We start from the raw sequence: 18,170 nt of genomic DNA, 5'->3' as shown, positions 1-18,170 counted from the left end.
TCCCTTCACAATCTTCACTCACTGCTTGCCTGACAAAATCAATAGCATTTATACACATTCACTTCCAGTAAGATAAATAATGCTGCTTTATTTAGTGGAAAAAAACCTCCATGAGCAGGAACGGCAAAATGGAGAGGAGAGAAAGAGAAGCATGAAAGAAAAAAAGAGCATAAAGAATCTGCAGTCGTCTGAATCGCCCTCCCCTGGCAAGACAGCAGTTCCGCCTCATTCCGAGTGGTTTTTGGAAATGAGAGTGCCTCCATAGCACGTCTTCCTTTTTTCCATCCCGTGTGCCTGTAACTTGATCGCCTGAGCACTAAAGTAACTCTCCTCCATTTTCCACCATCAGAAGGTTAACCCCTTTGTGACATTTGAAATAATCCAAGTGCTTTTCTGGATTTGTCTAGTTTTGGGCATTGACTACCCTGCAGGTGGGTAGTGCTGGACATCAGGTAAGGTTGAGGTGCGTGACAGGTGCGCAATTTTCAGTGTCTGTCTTTGAAATTTAGCAGTGTGGCAGGGGCACCTTGCCCCCTCTTGCTTAAGACTGCAATTTTGGTTTGCAGGCATCTGGACTCACTTTTCATCCATGGAGCGGATTTACTTTGGGCTTAGAATTCCCCCTCATGGCCTACAGTCAGTATCTTCAGCTCCAGTTAGAAAGCAGACCCGCAAACAATGCTGACACTAAAAGCAGAGGACAATACAGAATCATTAACCATTTACGTGAGGCAAAATTAAGGAAACTTAATTGCACCTTGCTTCAGAGCATGCCACCAGGGGAAAATCACATTCCTTTTATGTCAGACAAAAAGGTATTGCAAAGCCTCTGAGGACCAGCTTCAGCCAGAAAGTACAGACTAAGCATGGTAAATGCCTGGGGCTCAATTTTTGGTGCTGTGAAGAAGATTGGAATTTTCAGCATGATCTTACTTGGAGACCTCAGACAGAACTTGCATTTAGTAGCAGAGAGATAAAAAAAACATAGATAATTATAAATATACACAGTTTATTATGACAAAAAGGTTTATAACACTCTTCTAATATCACATTCCTATTTGATGACACACTGCCACACAGGAAATCAGAGTTCCTGGAACACTTATCAGCTAAGTTCAGTTCATTGCCTAAAGCAACCTTTGTTGTAAATGTATGAATCCCCGTTATGCTTATGTGCTTTATGAACACCGATGCATGGGTGATACATGGATTTATATCTATATGACTATGTAATGCACAAACCTGTGCTTCACAGTAGTTTACACTTATGTGATCCTTCTAGCTCAATAAATTTACCTTACAGATGGGTATTATCCAGTGAGCACACTTTAAGCACATATGTAGGTTATATGGAGAATATATAAATAATACAGGAGGATGTTAGAAATTTATGAAAACAGCATAAATCATAAAAATGAAATGATACAGCTTTTAACTTCTAAAGCTGAACTTTGAACAAATGTAGCACTGTAAAAACTATAACTAGTATAGTCATATATTTGTATGTAGTCGAACATGATTTTCTTAAGTTTATTTGTATAGCTTTTCTCTTTCTATATGTAATTTTTTAAACCCTTACACAATAAATATCCCACAGCATCAGTGACAGCCTAACTGGGGACAGGTGTTGGAAATTAGCTTTGGCTATAAGCAGTCTATTTATGCGTCTGCTACTTGTTTTTAACAATGTACCATTATTCTATTGTATTGTTCCTGACGATTAAAAGAATTAATACATAAATATATTTAGTGGCACTGTGAGTGAGATCCCCAGTGAGGAAGCAGTCTTTTACTCCTGTACACACACAGTAGGAGTGTTAACATTGGTACCAGTCCCCTGACTGCCCAACGTGTCACTCACAAATGAGGGAGGCATTATTTCTGCACTATTAAAAATTTCAGCCTTTGGCCCGCCATGCTTTGTTTTAGGAATGTGGACCTTGCAATCTTCCAAGCTAACCCACCCCCCGAGATGAGGCATTCTCATCGCTCAATATATTTCTACTGAAGTAGGAGAGAGTTCACACCACAGATGTAGAATTACTAGATCAGACACTTCTGGGTACTCAAACTGATCACCAGCAGGGATCCTGATCTAGTCTGGCCATGAAGATCTACATCTGTGGTTCACACTGTTCTTCCCCCTTGAATGTGCCTGCCCCCTGGCATAAGTATAAAAAACACAGTCAACTTCTAAAGCTTCTTCTAATGCTCACAAGATATGTGGCAAAACATCCTAACATAACCAACGAGACTTATCAGCTGCCTGGGTTTGTTTTCTGTTTGTTTGTTGCTTTTGTTTCTAATTAACTAGTGTAATATAGCATAAGCCTGAAATCTGAGGGCTTCTTCTTTCCTTTTCTTATTTCTAGAGTAAGTTAGCTGGACAGCAGCCCGCCCTCAGCTCAGGAAAAGTTAGATTATTAAATGGGCTGAGCTAAGCTGCGAATTTGCCAGATCCTTTTTAAAAAGGGAAAGCTCGAGCTGAGACGCCACGTGGAAAGCTCTGTACCTAGCCTTGCAGGCTGTAAATCTGTGACTGTCGCAAAAGGGAGAACCTCAGCCCGTCAGAAGCCAGCTGCTCCTGTGAGCACTCAGAGGAGCCCAGCTGCAGTCCCTGTCCCCCAGTGCAAGCCAAGAGTCACTTTTGTGACTGTTAGATACCTCTGTCCACAGTCCTGACCCAGAATTTTCCTGGTCTCCGAAAATGTGCTAACGCTAACTCCAAGAATATAGCACCCCGGAGTCACTGATCCAGGATGAACAGCCCAAGACCTAATCTGAGCCCCAGCCACATGTAAAAAAAAACCTCTGAAACTGATCCAAGGTCTGTGCTCGGGGCCACCTAATATTTTCACCCTAGTGTGCGTTTCCGTCGTTCCTGCCTTTTCAGCCACGTTCATTTTGATGCCCTGAGGGCAGCACAAGCAATGACAAGCTTTCACAGCCTCCCAGCTGCTCGCAGGCCTCAGATACACATCAGGCAGGTTTTGTGCGCCAGCCACAGGTGATGTGTTTAATCTTCAGTGGTCCGTCCCACGTAAAGCAAACGCCCTCCAAAATAGCATTTTCCACCTCAGTCACCCCCAGCGATTTCTAGAGTGCATTTTTGCCTTCTCTGCAATGCTTGTATTATGCGTTTGCCCCCTGTGGAACAGAGCTCAAATTTTCATGGGCTTGTACTGTTTATTGGGGGAAAATCTCTTGACTTAAGGAGCGGAATTCAATTTGTAAAATGTTTGGAGATCACCACAATATTTATATATTGAAAAGAAAAAGAATAACAACATAGCAATATTTCAGCTATTCTCTGACAGATGGAACATTAAGGGGGCAATTCAGAGACATTGTAGAGTGACTCAGCATTAACTTATTTTTCAGCTTAAGGCAGTATCTCTTTTGGTGGCTTACACTTCACAAATCCTTTTCGAAACAAATCTGCTTCAAATAACATAAAAAAAAATTATGTGTGCAATGTCAGCCAAACCATTCTGGGCTTTGATTGAATCACCCTGTAAATTTCCGACATGCACTTTATGAGGTTTCTCAAGAGTGCACAGAATTCTTTCTCTGAGCAACTCCAAACATCCACATTAGAAAAATTTGTTCTCATTTGCGTCATATTCCTTTCGATGGTTGACTGGGTTTAAAAGCCCGGCAGTCTGGGGAGGGCAGAGGATGCCTGGGTTTGTTGTATGTCGATCTCCGAGGGTCAGTGTAAACCCTTATGCCTCTGGAAGACCAAACATTTTGCTGTGGAAAAGATGAATCACCCTGGAGAGCAGACTGTCAGATCGGCCTGGCTTCCATTCAACAATAACCCTCCCCACGACAGAAACTTCTTTTATCGCATCTATTTCACAGAGGTCGAAGCGTAGGGAAGAAAGAGAGAGGGGGTGGGCGGCAGGATCTGATTCCTTTTAGTCATTGCACATCTCTTTCTGGCTTGCTTTTGGATCTTGCTTTTTTGTCTGGTGTGAGGGTGAACACTTTGTGATTTATTTCAGTCAGATACAGGGTGAGTCAATCTTAATCCTTCACAATGTGATCAGACACCTGGATCACAAAACGCAAAGGCATTCAGTTATAGAATTGTGATTTGGTTACATCACTACAGCATGAGCTTTTTGTTAATAAACAGTTTGTGTCTACAGGGGATGAAGCTCGTTCTTCCTCCCACATACTGCATGTGCCATTCCTCAGTGATTCCACATCCTACAGTTACCAGAACATTAGCTGTAAAAACAGCTGATGCATTGATGACTCATTAGTAAATGAGCTCCAAATGTGGTGTTGACCTTGCAATTGTGAACAAAGCTTGTTTAACTCCATGTGCTTTTGAAATTTTTCTGTGCCTCAACAAACAAACAAAAAAAAAAACTGAGAAAAGGCCACGGTGAGCCCCCTTCCCAGAAAAAGAAACGCAAATACTCTCCAGACTGCCATTCCTTGTGCACTCCTGGAGTTTCCTGTTCTTGGAGGTGATATCACCGAGTGCGGCGCGTTGGACAAAGCGACAAAGCATGGAGGGGTTGAGCGCTTGCCACGACTGCTCCCTCCTGGAGGAAAACACGTCCGGGCTGCTCCTGGGAACAAGCTGCACGGCCCACCCCAGGGAATGCAGGGTTCTGAAGCCCTTCCAGAGAAAACAGTGCCCCACGGTGGGAGGGTAAACTTTCTGCCGGCTTCAATGGAGGCACAGAGCTACAGATTACCGCCGGAGCACCGCTGAAGGCTGCTATCACTGTAAATGGTTTCCTGGATATGAGTGTCCAAACAAAAAATATATAAATATAGGACGAGAAACATTTTACCAGAGCGCCCTGGTCAATATAATCTTCTGGAGGAATATAATATAAAAGATGTTGGCACCAAGCTGTTCATCTGCATTTCTGTATATTTCTTGTTTACAGATCCCTTAAAGTAGCATTTAAGGGCGACCGTCTCTCGATTCAGATTTTACAGTTTGATTGTTCATGCGTATTATATTTTATTTGTCCATATGGAAGTTGGCCTGCATACTATCAACACGTGGAAATTGAGGGAGATGGACCGATTATGAAATGGTCACCTCATTTCGTGTGTGCTTTTGCTCTCAGAGAAGCAGCACAGTGGCTAATTCAGCAGCATGTCTTGGTAGCCTCTTTACTCTCCATGACACTAGGCTCCATAGTGCATTACAGTAAACCAAACCGAGGATCAGCACACCTCTCAGTTACATCACCTAAGTAACTCACAGGCCCCTGATGAGTCGCTAGAGGGTGCTGTTTGAAGGTGGAATGAGGGAACTCTGCTTGATGTAATCCCTCCTAGACAGGCAGAGTGGAGCCATATACACTCCATCACTGTGGATAACATGGTTGTAGGGCTCAGCCTGCACTCAACATGACTGCCTTCAATGACTAAGCCATTTGGGAGGCCCAAATGTGTTTTATATTACCCCCCACAATACACCAAAGATCTGCGCTGTTTACATGCAGAAGGCTCGAATAAACAAAAAAACACCAATTCCTCATTCCACGGTGTCACACAAAAAACACCTTTTTTGGTTCAGTCTGCTTTTGCATTCATCTGTAATACCAGAGAGTGAGCTGATAAAGGCTAACCCCATTCTGGAAGTATCTGAACCTGACGCAATGGGACAGTCTGGGCTAGTGGAGAAACAGTACTATTGGTGGGGTACAATATCGGTATGAACAATTTGAAAAGTACCTGATTCGTATCCCTAATTTTGGTGCATCATTTTGACGTGTTGTGAGTCTCTGTGGGTCACTCTTAAATGCAAGCAAACAAAAAAAAAATCACACCGCATTTGAAAACATTGGAGTGGTACGAGTGCAGGGAAAACAAACTTTTCATAAATCCCACATCATGGCGTTTTGTTCCTTTGCCAAATCACTTCCTGAAAGCACACTAATACATTGTCCTTACATGTATATCTTACATCCTATATGATGCCCTGCGAACACAGCTCAAGTAGTGAGGCAAAATGGCACTAGGTGATGATGAAAATAAATTGAAAGGGAACCACTTTTGTGCATTTTGAACTGCTGTCCGGTACAGCCCCTCCCATCCTAGAAGGCAGATGTCTTCCGTATGGCAGCACCTCTGCCTCATTCGGGGAGGGGGGGAGCTAAAGCGATGTTCCGCAGCTGCACTTAAAGAGAAAGTGGGCCGGCACAGTGAGGGGACACTGTTCCAGACCCGAAATGAAAACCAATGCTCTGGTTTTCCTCTGAAAGGCTTTCCGACGGCTAAGAAATCACGCCACTTATGATGGTGCAAAGCAGAATCTCGGCTCCAGCCCTGTTCTTATCCCAGATCTATCCTCCTTTGTCACCATTACTGCTGTTTTATATGTGCGACTCTGTTATTCTTGCAGTTTCTGAGAATCCCCAGAGGCAAGTACGAAGTCCAAAACACAATGTAAGATCTGTACGTCACCACAAGTGCAATGTCAGCATTCTCAGTCACATTACTGACATGTTACAAATGTGCTTGCTGAAATGACACCGTTCTCTGCTGTGAGACATTTTCTACATCGTTGTTCTAACAACCAAGGAAGCTATGACCCAGACAAACTGAAACAAGATAGCATCGAGTAAATATGTCCTGTTGCCACGTCAAATACACATTTGCTGTAGAGATCTACAGATGTGGGAATCAGTTTTTCCTCTGATAATCATGAAGAAGAATGGTCTAAGCCACAGATTAAGGGGATGAACTCACAAGCAGACCTCCCTCCAGCAAAGCCACAGTGGGAAGGGGTCCAAAAGGTTTTTTTTTTTTTTTGAATCCAGCACAGAAAAAAACCCACAAGCCAGTAAGACAGTGCCGTGGATGCATCTAGAAGCTTGGTTCCTGACATGATCTGACCATCCCTGCTGCTACCTTGCCAAAGGTCGGATGCTTCCCATTCTCCATATTTTTGAACACCGTGTATTGGGCATGTAAAAATTTACAGGAAAAAATTCTTAAGCACCATCATGATTTTAGAGCCTGATTTTAATTGTATATGTGCTCATTCAAACTAAATAAAAGAGTAATAATAGTAGTCGTGACGAGTCTCAGCATGCTTGATTTACAAAGAATACAGGAAACTACATGCAAGAAAAGACACTATTTATGGAAATAAACTCCACAACTTCCTTGATGAAGGAATTGTTTCCAGGACACAGACAGACTATTCCCTTGATTGATTCTAAGAAAAATGACAAGTAGTGCAAAATAAATCCTTTTATATGTAACTGTATTAACCCAAAGACAGTAAAAATAGGTTGAACCAATGTTAACTGCTATGCTCCTAGACTGAAAATGTCACTGTTGTAAATAATAATAATAATAATAATAATAATAATAATAATCTTGTCAATCAACAGTCTGAATGGTATTCCAATCTATAGCTATGATTGGATGGGTATGTATGTGCAATGTTTCAAAGTGATTTTATTGATTTTTGTCTACAGTGGCTGACAGTGCTGGTCACATGGTCACTATTATAATTTTCACACGTTATACAACCTGTTGCAATTCAGTCTCATGGCTATATTACAATTTGTTTGTCTAATGGTTGCAGTTTTTCATAGAAATGATCAAATCTATCCTCAAAGACCAATTGAAGATCACACATGCCAAGTATGGCATTGATCCCCTTTTCAGTTCATGAAGCCGAGTCATGTAAAACTCAGAAAGGCTGCAACTTTGTGTTCTCTTCTACGAAATGCAAATGAAGACCTTCCTTCAGTGGGCAAGATGTTCACAAGCTTACATGTCGTCTCTGCTGCCATGAGTTCTGAATGATGTCATGAGCTGGTGCAAAGTTTGTGGAGAGAGATGTCATGCTCAGTGACAGTGTTTTCTTTTAATTTAAAACCACAGGTCCACTGTGGACCTGTAAAGATAATGTTTGACATAAACTTTCCATCCGTTTGATGAAATATGCACTTAGAAAAAATGATGTACCAAACATGTACAAGCATGCATAAATACAAGCATACCATACCATGCCACACCATGCAGGGATGTAACAGACATAAAAATGTATGTATAAACGGAAAAGTATAAACCATCTCTTTAACTATAGGAGTTAAGGCCCCTCCTTTTAGGGGCCTTGATTTGTGCATCTTCCTACGGAGTGTGTAGCACAATTTATGACAATCTTCAGACCACTCCAAGTTCAGCAGGCAGTATTATTAATAGCTTAAAATGAAAGAGGAGTGATCTGCCAGGCAGCATTCACCTGCAATGACTCCAGCATGAGAGAATGCAGGCCTAAGGGGGCATGGCAGTGCCAGGAACTGTGGCTCACGTCCAATCCTCCAACTGATGCATGGTGTTATGGTGGCTGCATCGTGGTTCAGCCTCTTAAACACTATGCCTGTTCCAGTGTTATGGCTTCTAAAATGCTGCCACATGTAACTACTGTGAAGTTCAGGTGAGCCACACGTGATTACTATTAAAATCGTGCGTGGCCATATGTCCTTACTATTAAGGTCAGGTGTGGCCAGGTGTCCTTACTATTAAGGTCAGGTGTGGCCAGGTGTCCTTACCATTAAGGTCAGGTGTGGCCAGGTGTGGATTGGTGCTGCCTTCCACTTAAAGCAATGATACACATTTCAACCCCCCCAATTATGTTCATATGAAGTCTGAAAATGTAACCATCCGAATAAGTATTATTATAATGTTTACTAAATTAACAATCAGAAGAATCACCATAATCTTTATCACTGTTTTTTTTTAATCACTGTTTTAGGGAAAAGGACTGGTGATATCTTGTCCTGTAGTGAACTCATAAATAAGCTACACTCTGCAAATAATGCAGGAAAAGAAACAGGAAAAACAGTTATGACCTCAAATAAGGTTAAATACAATATACAAAGGCAAATTGAAAATCAAGACCCTTTAAAGATAGAGATGTTTGGTAATCAGTGGTCAGTCCCTTAAAACACAGTGTCTGTCATCATATAGGTTGTTTTATAAATAAGTTCTAATGCCACAGCACTGTTGCTGACAAGCGCTGAGAGAAGTCAATGAGCAAGAAAATACCACAAAAGGTATAAAACTGTTTGCCAACCATGCTGCATATATATTAAGGTTTTTAGTTCATTGTTATTATAGAATGGTTCATTGTAATTGGCTGTCTTTCTGCACAACTGTCAGAAGATTACCGGTTGCCAATTTTTTAACAACTGGACTCGAGTAAGCTTTTCATTCTTGGCACCACACCCTATTTTATCATATTAGACGGCTAGTTCTGAGAATTAATTTTCTTATGCATGTATTTATTCTCCAGATTCTTTTCTTAGTTTAAATGAACCAGATAAATCTCCCACATCCAAAGGTAGCTGCTGTGTAGAGAGCAGCCTGGTCAGATTTCTTTATCTGGGACAAATATGGAATAATCAATTTATCTCTATCTTTTTCAGATGTGCAGGGGTAATCATTTACAAATGTACTAACTGTATAGCCTAGCCCAGCCCTCATAAAAAAAAAATACTACAAGGCCCATGATTCCAGAGAGAGAGAGAGAGAGAGAGAGAGAAGGAGGAGGGCAAGGGGAGGGGGGGTAGGGGGATTTAGGAGCAATCCCTCTGTGGTCTATTGATAATAAACCCAACTTCAGGTAAAAATAACACCGTGTTCTTTAAACACCCACTTCAATCAAAATCAAAACAAATCAAATCAAACCAGAAATTCTGTCATTTGAATATATTATTTTTAAAAAATGGGTGTAGGCTAATAAGGGCAATCCTTGTACTTGGTATTTGGAGCGTATGTAATCTGTGAGGGCATTGCTTTTTTTTTTTGGGGAATAAAAGTGTCCGTACTCCTGCTGAACCCGTCTCGTTCTGCTGTGGCGCTGCCTCCCCCCTCCCCTCCCCTCCCCTCCCCTCCCCGCCGCTGGCTCTGGCCCTCCTAAGTAAGCCTTCGGATTGGAAACAGCTGTGGGGCCTGGCTGCAGTACAGCTTGGAGTCTCGTTAGAGGTCAGGCCAGCCAAAACGTGCCCGGGGGAGCTGCACATCTGGAGAGGGAGGCAGGGGAGGAGAGACGGGCCCGGGCGGCATGAAAGTCCTCCTGCAATCCCCGAGCGAAAGCCGTCCTCTGCAGCGTTTCCTCCGGATTGCGAAATTTTCAAAGGAGCGGGCAGCCATTTCCTGTTGCCTGTCTGGCCGTCCGAATGCTGTTCGGTCGCAGCATACTTCCACCGTTCCATTCTTTGGAGTGTGAACATAGTCACCTCTTTATCCCCCTCCATCATGCTTTTTTCCCCCTCTAAAAAGCTTTCATGCACCAGAGTTGGCATGCACAGTATGTAAGCGATTGTGTCGAATGTAGCCCTCATAAAAGCTTGTCATCTTAATGTAAATGTACAGAATATCTGTTGACTTTTCCTGTGGTGATTTTTTCACCTCCAAAATTGTTTTGCTACTGAATCAAAGCAATTGGTATAAAGAGTAAGAATTAAGCCTATTTCTGGCCTCTATATATAGCAAAACCATCGCACAGTAAAGCCAGGGTAATTGCACTCTGTGGTTGGCTGGACGTCTCGGCACAATGGCAAAGGCAATATAATTACTCTTCTCATTCCAAGCCCTCGGTCTCTGCACTCACACCCACTGCCTGCATGATGGACTGGGCCCTGGAGGGCACTCAATGCCTGGAGGTTCCCTTGGGAAAAAAAATCTCCTTAGAAATCAGTGGGATGGAACCTGAGTCAACAGTGAAGTAGAAAACTCTGCGTAGGGACATGGTGGTGCAGTGGACTTTTTGTGTCTTGATTTTTTTTTTTTTCATTCATTTTCATTTTCATTCATTTCATTTCATTCATGCAAACATAGCCATACCACAGCACCAAAATTATTTCTAATTTGAAGATGTGTAATTTTTTGGCATAACTTTCCATTCCATTGCAGTTTGAAAGTTGAAAATTGTTTTGATGATTATAATTATGTTTAAATGAATGTGGCTATTTGTTTTTAAGTTGTACTATATCTTTTTGCATGCCTGTCAGGTTTAAGAGACCTCTCAGCTAACCTTGACTCTGACTCACCTCTATAAACTCTGGATTATTGGATTAAAATGTAATACAGTGAGTGTGTGGTATATACAACAACTACATAAAAAACCATTAAAATAGTATATAACTAAGATACTCTAAGATTGTTATTGAAGCAAGGGCAAAGTTTGGGCTGGAGGGTTCTGACTGGCAAGTCTAAATTTGATGTAATCTAGACCATTGCATAAAAAAGGGCATTCAACATTTGAAGAGCGTAATTTGTGTATTTTCGTACTTTATTCTGTATGTTCTCAAGAGTGTTTCTTTTTTTTACAACCCTTTGAGCATGTCTGTAGTAAAACGGAAAAAAAGCTTGGCTTGTGAATTAAAGCTGAGTTTTCCAAAAAGGGAACTCTATACAAATCCATGCATGCAAATGGCCTTGTTTCCATGTAGAGATCTGTGATCTAAAAATCTGTGATCCAATTAGCTCTGCAATCACAAAAGGGAGAAATCCATTCAAACCACTATGGCAGGCTCCACACAAGTAATTACTGCTGACCGACTAATTATGTCCTCTGCTGGCCTGAAACCGCTCACCGTCTTTCACTTGCTACAAAAAGCTGGTTAAAGTTGGTGCCAGCTTTGAAATGTTTCATTGTAAATTAACAATGTACTTCAACAAAGTCTGCGTTTATGGTAAGTGATTTACGTATTACGGTATATTGTTTACTCGGATTCCTTTTATTGCCTGCTTATTGCATTAAATCATTCAAAATTAAACTACTGGCATTGTTTGACCCAGGGTAGGCTGGTTAATTTGCGCCTTGCTAAGACGATCAGTTTTCCCTGCATTAATTTTTGGTATATGTATCTAACTACTGCATGAAATAAACTTAAAGTTTTCTAGAACAACAAAGTAAGAATTTTAGAAAACCATCTTCTCTATGGCCTTTTCTAGGAGGATTTGAAGATGCTTTATGTACTGAAATGAACGTTTTACCTGGGGTCTACATTTTCACAGAACCATTGCAGGATTTTCTGAAGCCTCCTTTGAACAGGGAGGCTCAATAATATATACCTCTGGGTGGGTTACGCCCTGCAGAAGCCACTGCTGCACTGTTTTTAGCCACCACAAGTGAGTGAGTGCAGTCCTGTGCTGCACACGGCACAAGTGTAAGCCACTGACCTCAGATAAACAGTCACAATTTAGCATGATTCTTTAAACCAGAGAGAAGGCAGGAGTTTTCCTTTTATTTACAATCAAGGTCAAGGCTGCACTAAAGCACAGTTATTGTAATGTCAGATATTGGAGTTTGGATAATCAAGTTGAAGGTTCTTCATAAGTTAGTAGTTTTTGTGATTACATGTTGGCAGATTTCAAATGGGAGATGGTTTGACACTTAAATTCCATCCAGATTATTTTGGTACATCTTTAGCATTGTGCAGAAAGGAAAAAGTAGGTGATTCCTTTTGCTTTACGACAGGCCAGTACACAAGATAATAATAGAGGATGTGGCCAGTTTACTGTTGAAATTCTGGAGGCCGACATGCTTTCATGCCTGTACCTGCCCCTTCCCTCCTCCCAATGGGCTGGGGGCTGGTTCAGGGGGGTGGGGGGAGAGAGAGAGAGAGAGAGAGAAAGAGAGAGAGAGTGCAAGACAGGCAGCGGTGGAGAGGGGGGTTTGTTTTCAGTTCAACACTCATCTCTCAAAACACTCTTTTCCCTTTCTTCAACTAAAGGGCATAGAGGATCTGGATTTTTGACTGCGTGTGGACAATGGAAAATGTTATTTCAGTCGGAGAGAGTCAAACTTAATTCTTGGTGTTGGAATTAAACAACAAATAACAAACAAAAGCAAAAGAATTTCATTACTAAAATGAAAAAGTACATTGTACTGCGCTATACTGTACTAAACTGTGTTGCAAGGCCTTTTCCTGTGTCTTTATTCAACAATTAGAAACTAAAACATACACAGATGTCTGACTAGATGACAGCTCATTAGTCGAGCGACTAATACATATCTCCAGAGTTGAGTTGACCTCGAGGTTGTAAACAAAGTTCCTTCAGTCCATACACAAGTCTTTCAAAAAGCTCCCCAAAAGAATGCACTACAGCGAGACATTTTCCAGGAGCACCGAGCAGGCAGGGTGACATGCCGAGGGGTCTCCTGCTCGTTGCGACTGCTCTGGGCCCTCCTGGAGGAAAACACGTCTGAGCCGCTCCCGGGAACTCGCCCCGGAGAGCACAGGGTTCTGAAGCCCTTCCAGAGACATGTTTAAAGAACAAATCTTCTTCTCAAGCTGCAATGCGAAGCTGATGCAGCATCAAACCAAACTCATTCTTCACACACATGCGATAACACTGCGCTCTCAGAACACTACAAAGCATTGAATGTACAGTTAATCCATGCCCTTGATAAAGGCACCTCAGAGGAAAGCGAGTTAGAGTTCAACGAGTTGGCGAAAGTCTAATAGGGAAAACAGAGATGACTTTAGGCAGGAATGTTCATCACTTTCTTCCCTCATCATCCTCCTAATCATCATTATCATCACCTTCAAATTTAATTCCTGCTAGTTTATTTCATATTTGTATTGCATATTACATATTGCATATATTAATTTTTTTGTAGGACGCAGCTAATATGTTATGGTATGGAATTCCAACACCCACGACATATTTGCGAGAGACAAACCCCCTCATAAAAGCAAAACCCCCATGCTTTAAGGTCTCATGGCTCTGCTGGCCCCTTCCCCTTCCCAGTCGCGCTCGGAGAGAGGGGAGCTGCAGAGAGCGGGAGCGAGAGAGGGGTAGTGCTGGCCTCACGCAGCAAGGCCCGCACAGAGGAGACATTATTCTCTGCGGATCCCCCGAGTGCAAGCCACACTGTGCCGACCAATCTGTTCCATGTTTTACAAGGAAATGTCCACTTAGCCTGGGAAGTCTGAGGCTTCCCGCCGCACCTTTGATTTCGGGCCTTGTTCAAACAGCTAAAGGCTTGTTACACAGGTCAGCGGAGCACGCGGGGGGCACAGTCAAGCCCAAGAGGCTCGGGTAAATAAACCGGCGAGGTGAAGATAAATTCACATTAGAATATATTAAAATGCTTACAAGATAAGCTGTTTTCATTTCAAACACTTTCTTGTGTTCCCCTTCTCATGTTCTCTGAAGATTTACAGTGGGATGCAAGCATGTGAAATGGCATAAAACAACAGGAGGAAATCCCAAGGCCTCAGACCCTGATTTTGGTGGGTTGTGGGTAGATTATAAATGGTAAGGTTATGTCTTCTCTGTAAAGTTATACTAACATTGATGACTCTGACATTATCAGGGAGTTGACAGAACCACCCAGGGCCTGCCCCAGGAGCATGATTGACAGATATAACCTCTTTAAAAAGCAGTGCCTGGAATATAATAATTCAACGACGAGATGGTAACGACAAAGACGGATAAACAAATATTTGAGAGCAGAAAGCAAACCAATTTCACATTGTGTTTCTCTTCATCTTTGTATTTGATTTAGGCATGAATAATTTGCATTTCACATGTATTTGCCTCGCTGTTTGATTGCTGAGCTGGTAGTAATTTACCCTGTAATCATTTTCTGTTTTTTATTTTGTTGAGTATTGTATGGATAGGGTGGTACGGGTTGAGTGGCATTTTCTAGAGTTATTATCAGTTGCCCAGCGCTTAATAAATAGTCCCCTGAACATAAGTGCATATTGGCTTCTACATTAGCAATAACTCAGTATAGAGACATTGCTTGGTGACACTAACAACATCCTCCAGAACAATGTGAGAGTGTCACACTAACTTATTGCTATTTTGTGCATAAGGAGCTATTCAGGTTATTTAGCCAGGGTGGCTTTATTTATACATTTCAATTGTGTTTGGCTCCAGCTTTTTTTCCAATGCCATGAACCTAAACAAATGACAGAGGGAGAGAGAGCTCTCCACACGAATGAGAGTGAATGTCCCGTTTGTTTCCTCCAACTACATGTCGCAGAGGGCTAAAACTGTCGCTGAGTAATTCTGTCCATATCCACCGCTTCTCACACTGAAAAAAAACCCACATTAAGGAATGCTTAGCTTTCTCCAGATTGACTTTCTTACAGTTGTTTCCATCAACACAAGGGGACCTGTGGCTCATGTCTTATCTCTGCGGTTCTCTATTTCTCACACTTTTAAAGTAATGTGAGTTGAACTGTATGCATTAGTAAGGGATAGATGGGACAAAGATGGGGGTTTCCTATATTTGTTGCTAAGGAAACCAACATCTCAAAACAACTACCCCCCCCCCCACACACACACACACACACACACATAAAACATCCAAGTCTGTGTTGCCTGTCCCATTTGTGGCTGCCATGTGTGAATCATTCTAAGTCTGATTTGGTGACTCAGGCCAAAATTGCGTATTTTTTAATGCTTTCCCCCTTTATTCAACCCTGTTTGGAGTTAATTGTACATTAGGCTCGCCTCAATGTAATGACTTATGGAGTCATGTAAGAGCACAGAAATGAGAGGAATACATTCATCCACTACGCCCATATGCACCTAAATGGCCATCTTTTGCACTACAACTTACACAATGCACTGTAGCGAGGTGGGCGCCAATTGGAGGATAGGTGCTACGGCCTGTTGAATCACAAGGTGCCCAAGAGCGGAGGCCCTGGCAGACTTACCCACCCCCATCCCTGGCAGAATAAAGTTTGTTGTACCTCTGTGGGCTGCAGGTCATTGTCAGCAGGTGATGCAACTCGTTTCAAACCTGGGGCCATGGGACTCAGGCTGCACTCAAGAAGAACACTTTTTTTTCCATGCTGAAAAAATGAAACACAGCACAGAGTTGCTGTTCTTAACTAAGTTAGCAGCTGAGTGCTCTTATTCTTATTCTGCAGTCACTTGTCAATGGTATTTGGGTAAAGCAATCTATTTAATCTGTTTGCAAAGTGTGTCAGTGCTAATGTTATTAATTTGATATAGAGGTCTCTGTTCACTGTTTGAATTCCACTGCAAGAATTAACTATGGTTATTTGGCTGGAGGAGGTGGGGGGTGAGGGGGGGGGGGGGCACGAGGGGGTCGTGAGGACATTACACAGCGGGCGAGCAGACGCATCCGTTTTCATCGAAATGCAAACAGCATCTGCAGAGGGGCTTGACTCTGTAATCCACAACACACATACACACACACACACAGATGCCCACCCTCTGGATCTCCTCAGGAAATCTCCACTGCTGCTTCATTACAGCTCAAAAGCACTGGCCTCCAGGAGGAGATCCCACAGAGGCAGAGAGGCAGAGCGAGAGAGGGGAAATGAGCCTCATGTGTCAGCAAATCAGATAATGATTACCACTTTACAAATCGAGTATAACGCAATGTGTGAAAGTTCATGCATAATACAAGCTGTTTTAGGCTTATCTATGCACAAGTACATAGACGTTTGTTCTCACAAGTAGCATATAGTTGTACATATAACAGTTGTAGTTGTCCTAAGTAAACTAGAAGATATAGAACACCAATGTCTGTTTCTCTACACTGTTATATAATTCAAGTGAAAGGTTATTTCATTTTTTGTTATAACTGTAATGCCTAACACATGTAACAAAGTGAAAATGAATCATCTCCTACTGGATGTTTTGACTGTTACTTAAATTGTCATACTTGTTAATCATGCAAAGCTGTGACAAATAGGCTCAGGATAATGCCTGAATGAAGGCTACCTCTCTGCTCACCCCCAAACACCGTGCACCCCCACCACCCCCATTTGTATCTCATCAGATGCCACTTCTTAGTGGAAACAACAAATGTGATGTCCAGCTAGTGTAAACTGCTGCTTCACTCTGTTTATCTTAAGGTCCACGGTTTGGAAGGCGTACAGCAAAGGAGAGGCACTGGTACACTCATAAACACGGTGATGCCTACTCCAGGCATTTCCATTACTTTGAGGAGAATTTAACAACACACAGGGCTCCTGTTTTCCCAACTGATCTTCTGCCTTAGAGTGTCATTGGGAGTCACGCCTTGTATGGCACTCCTTTAAAATCTGGAATCCCCAATTAAAGGTCCTCGTTAATTCACGTCAGCTTGGAGCCACAGGCTCTGAGTGCTGCAATGATTTCCTACTGGGGCACAAGAAAAGTCCATCCAGGGGACAGACACACCATGCCACACCCGCATCTGAATCTGCTGGACATACTGTACCAGTCAAAGTTTGGACACACCTGAAAAATACACACAGTATGAAAAAGAGATCGTGAAGGGTACATGGTGATTTCTGTTTTAAAGAAGAGGCCCAAAACCACCCTCGAGCCATACAGACTGAGACTGAAACCAAGGGCATCAAAATTAAAGTGCATTGCAAACAGCTGTTGGGCTGTTATCTTATTGCATCCTCGTAATGTATAACTACCCCTAGTAAAGAAGCCACACGTTCAAGTTCCTTCTATTTTCCCCCATAATCCACTACAACTGCAAATTTTGGCCTTCATTCAGCAAGAGTTATCTACTTATAGTTTTATATGTTTATCTAAATCAATTTTCCTCTTTATTTCTGGAGGATCAATGCCCACTTACAATAACTATTGAGCACCACATGCAACAAAAGAAACTGTGAACAACACTGATGTTCTGTTGCTGCGGCATATATTCTATGCATTTGTTTTCTATCTGATGTAATTGTAATGCATGTCTTTTGTTCTCTTACTAAAAAAACTCGGGAGAAATGCTAATGCTAATGCAAGTCCAAAAAACAATTACACAGTAAAGTGGGAAGTTAAGTCTCCCCACGTTGTGTTCATAAAAATAATATATCAGAACAAATATTATATTGAAGTAAATGAACACAAATGCCCATTATGTGACAAAAGGTAATGCAAAAATTGCGTTCAGTGTTCTTCTCATCCCGTTCTTTTTTAATTGTCACTGGATGTCTAATGAGACATCGAGTGCCATGTGCTCCTTGACGTGAAATTTCAAGCAAAGCAATGCAGTTCTCTATTCAACCTGCAGGGGGAGCAAAGGGACTAACAGCATGATCCAACCTTTAACTCTTACTTTGGCTGGTGAGCAGAGGGTTGATGTCTGTGATTTAGCAGAGGCCTAAAGAGGCATACTGAACTTGACTGAACTCAGTCCTACTTGAAAATTGAGAAGTATGCACGTGCACACA

The sequence above is a fragment of the Megalops cyprinoides genome, chromosome 19 (assembly GCF_013368585.1).
Source record: "Megalops cyprinoides isolate fMegCyp1 chromosome 19, fMegCyp1.pri, whole genome shotgun sequence".
In the NCBI taxonomy this organism is placed as follows: Eukaryota; Metazoa; Chordata; class Actinopteri; order Elopiformes; family Megalopidae; genus Megalops; species Megalops cyprinoides.
This window is presented reverse-complemented; position numbering follows the sequence as displayed.